A 16,019-nucleotide genomic window follows, 5' to 3' on the forward strand; every position below is an offset into this window, starting at 1 on the left:
CAGAATATTCTGGCTACCCTATAAAGATATGACGTGTTATAGTATGTTTTGTTGATTTGTATAGCGCACTAACCAACTGAGATGGTATCCAGGCTTGTCTCTACTGAGTAAGAATGAGGGCATTTCAAACACTGACTAATTCTTGCCTCAGGGACCACAAGGGCACCGACTTCTTCTCAGGGCCAGATGAACAAACTGGCATGTCTTTGGTTACCGTGACACTCTTCTTGGGATTTGTTGAATATCTGTTTCTAAAAGCATGCCAGAGCCTCGGCATGTACATTTCACTGCCAGTGTGGTGGGCCTTGGGAGTAGAAAGGTGACAAAATAACAAAGATTCGTAAACCCATAATGAGACAATACTAAATTTACACTGCGGTTCTTCAGACCGTGAGAATCTAGATTTCAAATTTGCGTGTTTCGTAGTAAACTCCTAGTTTGAATGTTTCTTTGTGCTGAAAGGCCTCTTGGAAGCGTGTGACTTGGGATGCCAATTTTCCTGCAGAATGATGGGCACAAACCTAGTAAGTTAATAGCACAGTTAATCTAATGTGTAATAATTCTCTAAATTCAAAGCGCTTCTATGTCTACCAACATGCGAGGTAACCTTCAAACAAGGGTCATGTTACCCAACCTCCAAATTTTCCTTGTTGCCTGTATTATAATTCATTGTAGTCTTGAAAAAAGCCCAACTTCCCTTCATGTTTCAGCAACCCATCAGAAAAGGCTGGGTCTTTCCTGCTTAGCATAAAAGGTGCTCAGCATGACGTTATGCCATGTTTCCTGTGCAATTGCTGTACGAAGATATGTTCACAGGGACAAAAACATTCCAGTTAACAACGGTTACGCTCATTTTCTAACTGGCAAATAGTCAATAGCATTGGAAATGACATCAAACCCAATTCTGTACTTTCTACTGTAGTCCGAGAGGCCTGGGCATTGTGGAAATTTCAAGAGTTGGTTTGTATCTTCAGGTGACGAAAGAAAGCTTTCTTGTGTTGTATGACTTAGTTTTGGTTAAATGTGAGGTTGTTTGGTTTTTGACATACTGAAGGTGACCAGTGGGTTCAGCCTGATCAGGAAAGCTCTTAAGAACAGATGGGAAAGTGGATCCAAAAAACAGCTAAATGTAAATATGCTGCCAGGAGGGAAGACTGGAGATAAAGAACCTTAGGAAGCTGAAAACACCTAAGGTCAAGGCTGTCCTGCTGCACGTGAAACATGGCTTGGAAACCATTGATGGCAAGATTGGTTCCCTAACAATGTGCATCTACCTCATGAAAGAATACTTCAACAGACACCTTGAATCAACAAGGTAGTACAGCATATCTCAGACATTCAACGTAGCTCTTCTGCTCTTACTGAGGAACTGCTGTACTTGAAGGAAACATCAAGAATAATTAAGTAAAAGAATGAAGAACCTAGTGGTGAAACCGATAGTGGAACAGGTACAGTTTTCTGGGTCCAAAGGATGATGCAAGGCCAAATATAGCAACTGGACTCACGAGTTGGAACATGTGCAACCTGAATAATGTGAGAACACCGCAAAATGAAGTCTTATCCATCAACCCTCAGGTCATGGGAAGTTTGCAGTAAATGAGGAAGCCGTCCTTATTTAGCCGCTTTCGATGCATATCTTTCAATTCCTATTCCGAGGAATGACAAAATTAATCCATGGAAGTCTTTTTAGGTTAATTGGTAGCCGAGCAGACACAAATGGTGGATCTATTATAGTACAGGGTATGCCGGGGTCTCACTAGATTTTTATCGTTCAGTATTGTAGAAGTGCCATGAGGTGAATGCCTTCAATATTTTGTGGGGTGTCCATCTCTACATAAAACTAGTCCTGACGCAGCAGTCAGTGGTGCCCGAGATAATTTTGCACTTGGGTATGAATTGATAGACATACAAACGCAAGACCATCCTAGTGATAGGGTATATTTTACTCCTCTGTCTTTCATATCATGTCACACATGAATTACTTGTTGATCTATGTCGCGTGTGCTGAAAGGGTCACTAGTGCAGATGTATTCCCCAGAACACTTTCAGATCACTCCCCAGTCACAATTACACTGAGTGTTCCTGTGAGAAGTCACGCTAGGCAGTTCTGGCATTTTCCTGTAGGATGTAGTCTATAAGTCTGAGATTAGAGGTCCATCACTGAATTCTTTGAGAATACGGTTGACCCCAAGGACCAGTACTATCTGGAATGCTTTTAAAATTTACATCACAGCAGCACTTTGCAAGCCGGAGTTTCTAACTATTTATGCATACATGTACTATATATGGATCTTTATATATTACAACTTTACATCTTTTTATTATTTTCCATTTACATGTATAACTCTCTATGTAGTTATGTGTCTATATATGTGTTACTTTACTCCTACTGTAGAAAAACTGAATGGAAATAAAAAAAATATAAACTTCAACCCTCCGCAATTCACTACTCGCTCATCCTATACCACTTTCAGGATATCCTCTACCTCCACTCTCTGACTTAGCTCAACCTCATTTTACCCCTATGATCTCTCTAATAGCTCTTCTAGGCTATTCTCTCCTCTATCATTCCTTTGATTCATCCAAAAGCTCATCGTACTACAGTGATCTCCCTAATACACCTTTCTCAGCTCTTCCCTGCACTTTTCCTCCTTTTAGTCACCCCACACCTCAATTTACTGCATTTTATTACCGTCATCTCCAAAAGAACACTTTCTAGACTCTTCTTCCCTCCTCTATCTTTACTTTGACTCCTTCCAAACCTCATTTTACTACTGTTATCTCCATAATAACCCTTTCTAAACTATTTCTTCCTCTATCTCTCCTTCGACTCATCCCAAACCTCTTTTTACTACCATGATATCCCAAAAAACACTTTCAAGATTCTTCCTTCCTCCTATCCCTCCTTTATCCTATTCATTCCAACTAACAGATTCACATGTCCATTACTCGAATGAACAACTTAGATTTCTCTAAACGAATCCATCGCTAATTCACTTTGTGTTTTGGAGTAGCATGCTACTCGCCGAAAAGTGCTTCCATGCCTCGTCAGGGTAGTAGGCGCAATGTAAATACAATTATATCTGCAGTATATGTATCTGGAAACAGTCTATCATCGAAAGTGCTTTGGCATATCAAATAGATTACCATGAAACTAAATTGAAGATCCTGCAGGCTTACTAAGCCAAGAGCAAAAGGCTGAAAATGATTCCTCAGCATGCAGAAACACTGCAGAACCTGGCACATTTGAATTAATGTGATTTAGAGTTCCAAAGATCGTTCATAAATCATGTGTGATGGTCATGACAATGAGAAAGCTGGCCTGGTCTGGCATGCTGGCTACAACTCCTTAAATTCTTCCCTATTCTGAACTGTTTAACTCATGATCCTCATTAATTCATTGGGTGATATCAGCTGGGGATGTACGTTGTTACAACGCATGCTTTTATCACGCATGCTGTAACAACGCAAGTTTTAAAACGCATTCCATTACAACGCATTACACTGGGGGGTGCTGGATAGTGAATAGTTTAATTTACTATTCCAACACCAGTCCCCGTGGACACTAGGGAAGGTGTTGGATAGTAAATTAAAACTATTCCCTATCCTAGAGCGCCCCCCAGTGTAATGCGTTGTAATGGTTTTCGTTTTAAAGTCTGCGTTGTAATAGCATTGCGTGCTAAAAGTTGCGTTATAAAGGTTGTTCCCCATCAGCTGGAATTCTTAACTCCTGGTATTTTCCCTCAGAATTAACAGCCGTAGCTGTAGTTAACCATGGGTGGTTTTTCTTCAGCTGGGCTTGTGAGGCTGTCTGTTATGATGGATAAGATTGATTCCACTTGGCTCTATTGAGGGTAATCATGTGATAGCTGTTATATCTGGATGCCGAGCACATTGCCCATTCAGGGCAAAGCATTTTGGGAATAGGGGTCTGGAAGAGGCATGGTCACATAGCAGATACCATCGCTAAGGCCCATTTCCCACCGGTCTGTGGCACATGACTGGTCCCCAAAACTATCAATCCAGGCCCAGCACTACTGGGCCATACTTCACATGGCTGTTATCCAAGAATAGTCCATAAGTCCAGTCCCCAGTCCTTTTCACAGATGCTAGTCATAAAAACTGACACTCAACAGTAGTCCAGTCCCCGAAGGCATGAGACACAACACCAGTACACAAAACCCAGTACCAAAATGCCATTCATCAAAGGCTAGTACCCTCTCTCCAATGCCCAACGCTGTGTGACCCTAACTCCGTTCCCAAAGCCCTGCACCAAGGCCAGCTTCTAATGTTCTGTGAGCTTTGGCCAGACTCCCAAGACCACTCGCACCACCAGACATCAAACATTACTTTGAGGAGGAAAAGTGTTAAAAAAAATACAACCCACACTTCGTCGATTAAATGTAGCAAAAGAACACCCTGCCCTTGTGCCATTTATACAACTGTGCATAGGGCGTCTGCCCAGCTGGTAGCTATCCTAGTCTATCCATAAAGTGGAAGGAGGGTCAAGACATAGCCCATCACTGCGTTTGCAATAACTAACCAGGCCTATTCTGAATGGCATTTGCCTCAAACATTAGGTGAAACGTAAAGCTATATATAAAAAAAATGAGTGAAATACCCTGAAAAGATTAAAAGTAAAAGGAAGTTAATACTGATTGGGGTGTAATAGCGGCCGATGCTCAAAATGTCAAAAAAACATAACATTCAAAAGTTAACATGCACCTTATCCGTAGTGTAGGAAGCTGGCTTTTTATGTAGTATACCAAAATGAGGTGGATTTTGTAGAAAGTCCAGACGACCCTTATTGGTTTACAGGCCTTAAATTAATAATCCCAAATGCTCTCTTTTGTGGTAGTGGTTAATGCTTTTTTTAAACACACGTAAGCCAATAAAATGAAATACACGCTCAAGAAAAAACAGGGTGGGGGGGGTTTGGTGGTGAATGAATGAGCAGCAGTAATGGGCCATCACAATCTTTTGTCATTTATATCTAGGTTGGGGGAAGGAGTTAAAAGGGAAGGGACACCAAATGTACTTCAAACCCCCACCTCAATTTCTAATAATCACTATATGGATACTTGTATCCTTAGTAAGGCCTACTTTGCCAGAATAGTATGTTTGGCAATCATGTATTTGATTGCATTTCTGAAACGGTACAGAACTTAACTGCAATGTTTAAATAAGTCTAGACACATTTAAACATTGGCAGTTTAACAGAATAATTGTGAAAAATTCAGAGGGGGGCTCGCAATGATTTATTTTTTTGCCAAGGTGGGGGGGGGGGTGGAATTAAGAAGTTTGAAGACCAGTGATGTAGGTGCTAGGGGGCCAAGGTCCAAAGTACCACCAGCAGTGCGAGTTTACCTGCCAAGGAGTGTCAGGGTGCAGAGGTGCGAGCATGGATTAACAGTCGGGACAGGTTGGAAGCCTTGGGTGCTACACCATAGGCGTAGAGAGGGGCCACCTAGAAACAGGCTGTAGAGGGGAACTTGGGGACAAGTCCTGAAGCGTCCAACGAGGGACTCAGTTCATGGGGGTCCTGGGAGCAGGGTAGCACCATTGATTATCTTGGATCCAGGTCCGATAGTTTTGGTGCATATGGTTTTGGTCGTCTGATGCCCGTGCGTCAATGGCCCCATGGTTCTCAGTTAGACCTGCAAAGGGGGTCAAATCAGGGCAACTGGGCCACTCTCTGTGCTGGCCTCTGCGATGCTGACCTTCCTCGTCGGCTGCATGGTCTCTGCTGTGTTTGAGTCTGGATTGGACTCAAACAAGATTTGGTTGTTGCAAGGGGTCTAGTACCTGCAGTATTGGTGCAGGAGGGCTCCGGTTGCTCCTGGCATCTTCTCACTTGGCAGGGAGACAGATCTGACCTCCTGGAGCATGGTGACCTCTTCCTAGGTAGTTGCTGCTTCAGAGGACCTGGCGAACTGCAGAATGGTTAACTGAACGTTGCTGTTGGTGCCTGTAGGTTCCACTTCAGGGGAGATGCTGACAGCTTGGAAAAGTGCTGGACGCCCTCAAAGGCATTTGAAGGATGCAGAGCTGCAGGATGAGTCGGGGTTGTCGCAATTGTCGAGACAGGAGGAGGTAGGCAGGCCAGGTTTAGCGCCAAAGTTCACAAGCAGTCCGCAGTTTTTGCTTCTTCGGCTCTTCTTTGTCCTCTTCTTTCTTCAGTCAAACGAATCTAAGCTCCATTTAGGAGTGTTAAGGGGAGTGAAGGTCAGTAGCCAATGGGCTACTTACCTTGGGGGTCACTACACCCTCTATATAACTAATGGCAAATTTCCCAACTGTCCTGGTGCCAAATGGGCCTCAGGGCAGGGGGAGGCATCTCCCAGGTCTGGGTGTAATCAGAATTGCATATCAAAGGCGGTAGGGGCTTGGAAGTCCCTGGCAATGGTAGTTAGATTCACTAGACATCCTGCTGAAGGAGGTGTGTGCACCTTCCTCCAGAGCAGGCATTGTATCTGGCCTCGGAGAGCAATGGCTCTCACCTGCAGGAGCTCATAAACATTTCTGCGGTGGCAGGCTTGACAATACTGTTCAGCCAGCACACTGAGAGGCTGGTAGGTTTTCGGGGGGCTCCTCTAAGGTGCCTTCTGGGTGCATATCTCAATAAATCCACTACTGGTATCAGTATGGATTTATTAAGACAAGCTGTTTGATAACAAACACCATAGGTTGAGTAACTCATAATGACCAGTGCCCAGTACATATATTCTTAAGATGGCTTCCCTGTTCACTTGTACTACCTAGCAATTGAACTAGACAGCACAGGGGCATATCTCCTCATACAGATATGTCCTTACGTGTAGTATTATGCACCCTGCCTTACGGCTATAAGGCCTGCTGTAGGTGTGACGTGCATATATTGCATGCAGTGTTGGTGAGCATGGCACACAGGGTTTTTTCTCTTTTGCCTGTGCCATTTCACACAGACTGCAGTGACAGTCTGCATAAGTTGGGTGGTGGGTCCCTTAGGATCCCTTGACCCTGTCTTCAGGCAGGTTGCTCCCCCCACGCCGCACAGCTCCACCAGTGCGTCCGTGTGCCCCCGTTGCCTGTCACGGCTGCTGCCGCAGGTTTGAGGCCCCTTTACCTCTGTAGTCCGGTAGTAAGGTACCGCTCCTTCTGCTCACTGCTTTGTCTTGTTTTGCCTGTAAATATATTGTATTGTACCCTCGTTCCCCTTTTTCACTGTACCCCCTGTATTGCCTTCTGTATCCCTGCTTCGCCAGTTTCTTCCCGCCGCTGCGTCTCCGCGGCTCCGCCCACCTGCTCGCCCGTTCGCCTCCCCGTTCCCGCCTCCCAGCTGCTCCTCCCTCCCACCTCCCCTTATATGGCGGCCGCGCTCAGTGGGCGCGCTGCTGGCATGCCTAAGGCAAGCCCATCTGCGCCCGTCTGAGCCTGGACCGTGCCCAGCGCCAGGACCCCTGGCCCCCGCGAACGCCACGACGCCCGACACCGCTACGATGCCAGCACCCTCCACGCACTTATCACCAGATGTTTACACACCTGCTTCCTGGCCGCCCCGAAGCGCACACAAGAACCCTTCTCCTGCCGGAACTGCAAATTCACCAGCATCCGACCCACCGTGAAAGAACGCAACCACCTCAGTTGCATCCTTCTCAACATCCGCTCCGCCCGCAAACACGCCGTTGTACTCTAGGACCTACTCGACTCCACCTCCCCAGACGTCGCCTTCCTGATGGAGACTGAGACCTGGATGAACCCCTCCTTGGCACCCGACATTGCCATAGCCCTCTCGGACGGCTACAAGATCACCCGCAGGGACCGCACCAACGGAACAGGAGGAGGAATTGCCATCGTCCACAAGAACACCCTCAGAGTCTCGACCAACACCGACGACACCCTCAGCACCGCCGAACACCTGCAGTTCCAGATCCACACCGATCCCAACACCACCCTCAGAGGAACCCTCGTCTACAAACCCCGCGGACCCCGGCCACAATTCAGCGACTCCATCGCCGACTTCGTCAGCATGCACACCCTCGCCTCCACAGACTACATACTCCTCGGGTATCTGAACTTCCACCTCGAGAACAACAACGACACCAACTCCACCACCTTGAGCGACAACGTCTCCAACCTCGGACTCAGACAGCTCGTCACAACACCCACTCACTCTGCCGGCCACTCGCTTGACCCCATCTTCTCCGCAAGCGCCCATGTCTCCTTCAGCCACACCACCGAACTCCATTGGACCGACCATCGCTGCATCCACTTCACCTTCCGGAAACCCACCACGCATCACCGCACCCAACAGATTCCTCGCCGCTGCTGGAGAAAAGTCACCGAAGACCAGCTAGCCACCACCCTCGCCCGGAGCCCACCCGCCGACCCCACCGCCCGCAACCTCAGACAGTGGATCGATGACTGCGCCAACACCCTCGCCCAGATCAAGAAACCCTCCAACAGACACACCAGCAAGAAAGCCAACTGGTTCAACGAGGACCTCCAGACCTCCAAGCAAACTTGCAGAAAACTAGAGAAGAAATGGCACAGTGAACCGACACTGGACAACTACGCAGCCCACAAGAACGCCACCGCAGACACCATCACCTCATCAGATCCGCCAAAAGGACCTCCTTCAAAGACCGCCTAGACGACAAGAAACACAACAGCAAAGAGCTCTTCAACATCGTGAAGGAACTCTCCAACCCCAGCTCCAACACCAACGACATCCCTCATTCGCAAGACCTGTGCAACTCCCTTGCCACCTTCTTCCATTGCAAGATCGCAGACATCCACGACAGCTTCAACGTCACGACCGCCCCCCGACAGCCACTGAGACCTCCATCCCCACGGCCACCATATGCACCGATCCTCTGCTCTCCTGCACCAACATAAGCGACGACGACAACATCAAAATCATAAACACCATCCACTCCGGATCTCCGTCAGACCCATGCCCACACCACATCTTCAACAAAGCCAGTACCACCATCGCACCCCATCTCCAAAAAGCCATCAACATCTCCTTCGAGACAGCAACCTTCCCGGAGAGCTGGAAGCACGCCGAGATCAATGCCTTACTCAAAAAACTTCCGGCCCATCTCCTTGCTCCCGGCGAAGGTTATCGAGAAAACTGTCAACTGACAACTGACCCGCTACCTCGAGGAGAACAACATCCCGGACCAGTCCCAGTCCGGGTTCTGCAGCAACCACAGCACCGAAACTGCCCTCATCGCCGCCACCAACGACATCAGGGCCCTGCTGGACAGCAGCGAAGCCGCGGCCCTCATCCTCCTGGACCTGTCGGCCACCTTCGACACTGTCTGCCACTGCACCCTACACACACGCCTCCATGGCGCCCAGATCCGAGACAAGGCTCTGGACTGGACCACCTCCTTCCTCTCCGGCAGACCCAGAGCGTCCACCTCCCCCTTTCCGCTCCGAAGCCACCGAGATCATCTGCGGCGTAGCCCAGGGCTCATCCCTCAGCCCGACACTGTTCAACATCTACATGGCACCACTCGCCCACGTCGCCAGACTACATGACCTCAACATCATCTCCTACGCCCACGACACCCAGCTGATCTTATCCCTCACCAAGGACCGCCTCACCACCAAAACCAACCTCCACGAAGGAATGAAAGCCGTCGCCGAGTGGATGAAGAACAGCCGTCTGAAGCTGAACTCGGACAAGACAGAAGTCCTCGTCCTCGACTCCACCCCCTCGGCCTGGGACGACTCCTGGTGGCCGACCGCATTGGGAACAGCACCAACACCCACCGACCACGCACGCAACCTGCGGTTCATCCTCAACTCTATTCTCTCCATGACAAAGCAGGTCAACGCCGCCTCGTCCTCATGCTTCAACACATTCCGCATGCTCCGCAAGATCTACAGGTGGATCCCCACCGAAACCAGAAGAACGGTCACCCAGGCACTCGTCAGCAGCAGGCTGGACTACGGAAACACCCTCTACGCGGGACCCTCGGCCAAACTCCTGAAACAACTACAACGCATTCAGAATGCCTCTGCACGCCTGATCTCGACATCCCTTGCCGCAGCCACATCACACCCGACCTGAGAGACCTGCACTGGCTCCCCGTCAACAAGGGGATCGCCTTCAAGCTCCTCACCCACGCACACAAGGCACTCCACAACACCGGACCAGCATACCTCAACAGACGACTCACCTTCTACAGCCCCAACCGCCAGCTCTGCTCCGCCCACCACGCCCTCGCCACTGTCCCCCGCTTCCAAAGAGCGACCTCTGGCGGCAGATCGTTCTCCCACCTCGTTGCCAAGACCTGGAACACCCTCCCCATTCTCCTACGGCAGACCCAGGACCTGCTAATCTTCAAGAACTGTATATTCGAGCAGTAGCAGTATCCCTCCCTTCCCCCAACGCCTTGAAACCCCGACGGGTGAGTATTGTGCTTTACAAATGTTCTGATGGATTGATTGATTGACAGGGTGGCACAATACATGCTGCAGCCGTTAGGGACTCTCTTTAGTACCCATTCCCTAGGTACCAGGGTTATTTACTAGGGACCTATAGGGGTGCTAAAGGTTTTGCCTATTGGGGAATACTTGCCCAGTTACTTTATGTTACGGAAAGAGCACTGGCACTGGAGACCTGTTTAGCAGGAATCCAGTGCACTTCAGTCAAAATTGCATCAAATACCAGGCAAAAAGTGGGGGTGACCATGTCAAAAAGGGGCTCTTTCCTGTACTTAGCTACCACCCCTGCATGCACATCAAATAGCACCATATATAATGTAGTGTATTGATTTACCTCTACATTGAAGAGCATGCACACATTGCATTTACAGCAAAAATGTTTAACATTAAATTCTAGTATAAAATGTACTCTTATATTGCCATACACTGGGCATATCATTTTTGTTTGCTTTTAAATATATTTTTTTGCATTTTTTCCAAATATTTTTTTTGTGCATTTTTTCCAAATATAGGTAACAATAAACACATGAGTAATGAGGGCAAGATAATCAAATCAGAAATAACGGACATTATTGCGTATATTGATTATACATCCTGAATTTTACCCAGCTCCCATCCTGTCTGTTAACAGATTAAAACATAAGCATACTCTCCCACATACTTAATCTCTCATTTACATCTTATTTACACCTTTTACAAGTGATATTGGGGGTGGAAGTTAGGGCTAAATGAGTATGGCGGGGGCAGAGCAGGACTGGGAGACAAAAGCAGCCTTGGCTGAATGTTCAAACATACCGCATTATCTTCCTGTCTCTCGTTCATATCTCTTCCTTTCCAATCTTCCTCTGTTTTTTTCTTGCTCTCTCTCTCTCTCTGCTGATCCTGCTGCCATAAAGAGCCAAAGAGCTGGAGAGAGTGGCAGTAGCCTTCGCCATTCAAAAACTGGCCTCCGGTGGCTCCAGCCCCCACGGGTAATGTCCAGTGAAATAAATGACCAGTCCGGCCCTGTGAAGATGGGCCTTTTTTGGAAGGTTTGTGGTTTAGCCACTACTACACCTCTGTCAATCTTAAGCATGTGATGTGGAGTATAGAATACAATACAAATAAACAGTCAGGGTTAACTGTTGATCTACTTAGCGGTTAAATTCAAATGTAACGATAACATTAGAATTTCTTCCTAGAGTAAATTGTTGCCTATGAATAATCTCTAAATTAAAATAAAATAGCAGAGTTAGTTTGTGTATATAAAACGGTCTGTTGCAGAACTGGTGCATTCGAGGTTCAATTCGGCTGTAGAATGGTAGTATCTTGTTGTAGAGAGGCTGTTAGTTTACACCTTCATGAGCTGTAAAAAAGAGTATTAGGTAGATTTTAGTATTATAAGGGATTCATAACGAGTCCGGAGGAAAGTTCAGCCCTGTCAAGGAGGAACACCTATCTGAGGAGGACAGAGGCTGAGGGTGGGGAAGGTGGGCCACAGAGCAGCGAACAAAGATGCCACAGAATGCAGAAGGTAGGTGATGAGAACTAGGGATGATGGCACACACTGCAGAAAGAAATGCAGAGCACAAACTGAGGAAGGAGGGCCTCAGACATTTATAAAGGACGACAAAAAGACTATGCAGGTACTGTTTGGGATCATTTCCTTTTGCGTAGATCCTATTTCTGTGAATACAGAAGTATCATTTGTGCCTCTACATGGTGCATTTTGTGCACTTAGTTGTGGCTTAGGTGCCTAAATAATCTAAGGAATGAGAGAATAAGCTGTTTTCCTGGTAGTAGTCAACAGGAATGGTAACAGACTGTCACATACAAGACTATATCCATCCATTTGATTTTGGTAACTTCTTTAAATCATCGGAACGGGACAAAGTTAGATTTTGTAAGCATGAGATTCACTGTAGATTTCATGCTGTTGCATGTGTAGATTTACAAAGCATTAACCAGTGCAAAAAGTTAGAGAAGAACAGGGTCCCTGAATGTTCCAAAGCAAGAGCTTTTGCAATTCCCAGCCATAGAATATGTTGTCTATATGATTTGATCTGATTTATACATTTGTAAAGCGCACGAATGCCCGAGGGCGTCTAGGCGCTAATGCCAGTGCCATGTAGTATTAGGTCTGGCCTTTGAGAAAGCTTCATCTTTTTCACCAGACTGTTCCAAAAAAGTATACAGAGAGGGGCTTTTGGTCTCTGGACCCACTGGAACATACAGTGTGGGTCAGTATGTCCCACTTCACCCATTGGCTCCCTTCACTTTGAGTGACTGTGCAAAGAATGTGCACTTTGTTCACATCGGCCTAAAAATAGTTTACTTTTCAGCTGCAGTTCATGTTTTATTTTATTTATGTTTATATTAATTGTAAATATCATCTATTTATTTTGCCTGGATTTGGGGTACTCAGTTAAATGGTGATGTATTTTCTATCTCCATAATGTTGGTGTTAAATAGAGTTTGTGACATGTTTGCACCCTTCGCTTTGAGTGCTTGGTTAGTTGGCGATTTATTATTATCGCCTTCACAAATAATAAAAAATGTTGACAAAACCAGTATGTCTGGCCTCCGCAAACTGGGTCAATTATTTTTTTTTGTTTGTTTTTAGTTTCAATAACATCCAAATATTCAATAAAAATAAATGTGGCAGCCGTCTGCGCCCGTCCGCGGCCGACCGGGGCTAGGGGCCAGAACGCCTGCTGGTTTTGAGCCTGCCATCCAATATAGCGCCCAGACACTCCGCGCACTCTGTCCAATTATAAAAGCTAAGTGTAAGCATAGCATAACTTTAGATAGCAACTGTTGGCAATGCGAAAACTGTTCGTTTGAAGCAAAAGTGTTTACGGAGAACGGGAAAAGAGGTTCTCGGCTCGCTCTATCTCTAATTAATTGTAGGTCTATGAGGAAGCATAAAATTGAGATACATGACCAACTGATGGAAGGACAAATAGATTTCCTATTTGTCACTGAGACATGGTTAGATATGGAATCTGTATCAGATATATTGGAGGCCCTTCCTGAGGGATATGGGATTATAAGATTGGACGGACTATCGGGTAGAGGAGGGGGCATCGCTATTATTTATAAACACTCTATCCAATGCTCCCTCGAGCCAGTTGCTATCGAGGACAGTGAAGCAATACTATTTATGCTTAGAACGGCCACCAACTACGTTATTAAAGGTCTACTGGTCTACCGACCTCCGGGGCCCCATACCAGGTTCTCATTTAGTTTAATTGACTATCTGGTGAAACCGGCATTGAGGTATGACAAGCTACTGGTGCTAGGAGACTTGAATTTGCACCTTGATGATGCAGTCGGCCTCGGGCACAAGAGTTGCGTCAGGAATTAGCAACACTTCAATTATTACTAAAGTCGGAATGCCCTACACATAAGCAGGGACATTTACTTGATCCCATCTTTGCCAACTGGGATGCTCTGGTGGTTGAGTCCCCGTGTCCGGTGCTGTGGTCGGATCACTTTTGGATACCGTTTACAATACAGCTTCCGGCTCCCAAAGCAAAGGAGAAAGTTAAAACTGGTCGGAAAAGCAGGAAGTGGGTTGGCTTCTCTCAGGGGGCTTTTAATCAGGCCCTTCTGAGAGATGGACACCCTCTGGTTTAGAGGTAAACCAGGCGTGCGAAGCCTTAGGGAGGCGCATTACTGACGCCCTTGATTGTCCTGCACCCATGTCTAGTAAAGTGTCCACTAAAAAACTCAAATCTGCTCCCTGGTTTGTGGAAGAACTTAGGACTGCCAAAACAGGGTGCAAGCGTCTTGAAAGACGATGGAGGAAAGATTTCTCCGTCCTCGTCGAAGAGGAATATAAAAGCTGTATTAAGTCATTCCATTCGCTCATTAGGAAGGCGAAGTCAGCCTATTTCAAGGAGAGAATTCAAACATGTGAAAACTCTACTAAAGAACTTTTTAAGGTTTTTAAAGAAATTTCCTCCTTGACATCTATTGCTCCACCCGTTGTGGGGTCTGAGAAATCCTGCAATCGGATTGCAGAGTACTTCGCGGCGAAGGTAGAACAGATCTACTGCTCTTTCTCCGACTCTGCTCGTGTAAGCATGGGAGGGGAGGGGGAACAAGTGGACGTTCCAATACTACAATATCTCCATGTATTTTCTGTGCCTGTTCCGGACACCCTTAAACAGATAGCGAGTACTATCAAATCAGGGTCACCAAGGGATCCAGGGACCCGCAGGGTGCTTAGAGGGAGTTTAGACATACTAGAGCCCTTTATTAGACATCTCATCGGCATGTCTTTTAGCTTAGGAGTGGTTCCTAACAGATGGAAGGAGGCAGTGGTGCTTCCTTTTCAAAAGAAGCCCCATATTAACGCGGAGCAATTAGACAACTTGCGACCCATCTCCCTGCTTCCCTATTTTGCTAAGGTAGCAGAGAAGATTGTGAACATACAGCTTACAGCGCACATTTGTAACAGCAACCTCCTCCACCCCTCTCAGTCTGGCTTTCGCGCCCTCCATTCCACTGAGTCGGCACTACTGTATTCCACCGAGATCATTCGGAAGCACGTGAACGACGGACAAACAGCGGCACTTATTTTGTTAGATCTAAGTGCCGCGTTTGACACTGTCGCCCACCATACCTTGTTGCAGACTTTAAAGAGAGGTGGTGTTATTGATAGAGCTCTGAATGGAATCTTTTCTGACCGAGCGTAGCTTTCAAGTTATGCAAGGGGTCCACTAATCCAGGAACATGAAGCTGATGTAGGGGGTGCCTCAGGGCTCAACCCTGAGTTCGACCTTGTTCAATCTTTGTCGCCCCCCTGGCAAAAATTGCAGATAAGTTTGGGATTAATGCCCTGTCCTATGCTGATGACACCCAGCTGGTGGTCTCCCTGACTCAGGCTTGGTCCGATGCTGCCTTTAACTTCATGTCTTGCCTGAAAGAACTGGCTGAGTGGATAGCAAGTAATTGTCTGAAGCTTAATGGTACTAAGACCGAGGTACTGGTAATAGGGATGGCTCTGTCAGTTTGGTCATCAGCATGGTGGCCTCAAACGTTGGGCCCTACCCCTACACCGTGTGAACAAGCAAAGAACCTTGGTGTATGGGGGGACAATAAGCTGTCTTTTGATCACCCCACCAGACAGGTGACAGGCGCCAGGTCTTTGGGAAACCCTGGATACCCTTCCCATTGCATCTAGAAAGATCATGGTGCATGCCCTGGTGACTTCGCGCCTGAATTACTGCAATCTCCTGTATTTGGGTGCAACTGATTGCAGTGTATCCAGAATGCAGCTGCAAGACTTGTTCTTATGTTACCAAAGAGAACATCTGCAAAGAAACACTTGCCTCCTTGCACTGGCTTCCCATTAGAGAGAGAGTAAAGTTTAAGGCCATGTGTGTAAGCCACCGGATTTTACAGAAGAAGGGTCCTGTGTATTTGCACGACCTTCTTACTCCCTATGCACCTACCAGATTGCTTAGATCAAGTGGGAGAGTAATGGTGCATGTCCCTAAGATTAGGAGATCAAGGATGGGTGGCCGCTCGTTTTGGTATGTGGCGGCCCAGTTGTGGAATACCCTTCCTCAGAATCTCTGGCTTGAGGAATC

The 16,019-nt window shown here is 46.9% G+C and overlaps 1 protein-coding gene across 1 annotated transcript in view; it reads left to right on the forward strand.

Moving 5' to 3' along the window:
- The window catches only part of BDH2 (3-hydroxybutyrate dehydrogenase 2), a 155,468-nt gene that overhangs the window by 116,257 nt on the left and 23,192 nt on the right, over positions 1-16,019 (forward strand). The window lies entirely within an intron of this gene.

This window comes from Lissotriton helveticus, chromosome 2_1 (genome assembly GCF_964261635.1).
Source record: "Lissotriton helveticus chromosome 2_1, aLisHel1.1, whole genome shotgun sequence".
Lineage (NCBI taxonomy): Eukaryota > Metazoa > Chordata > Amphibia > Caudata > Salamandridae > Lissotriton > Lissotriton helveticus.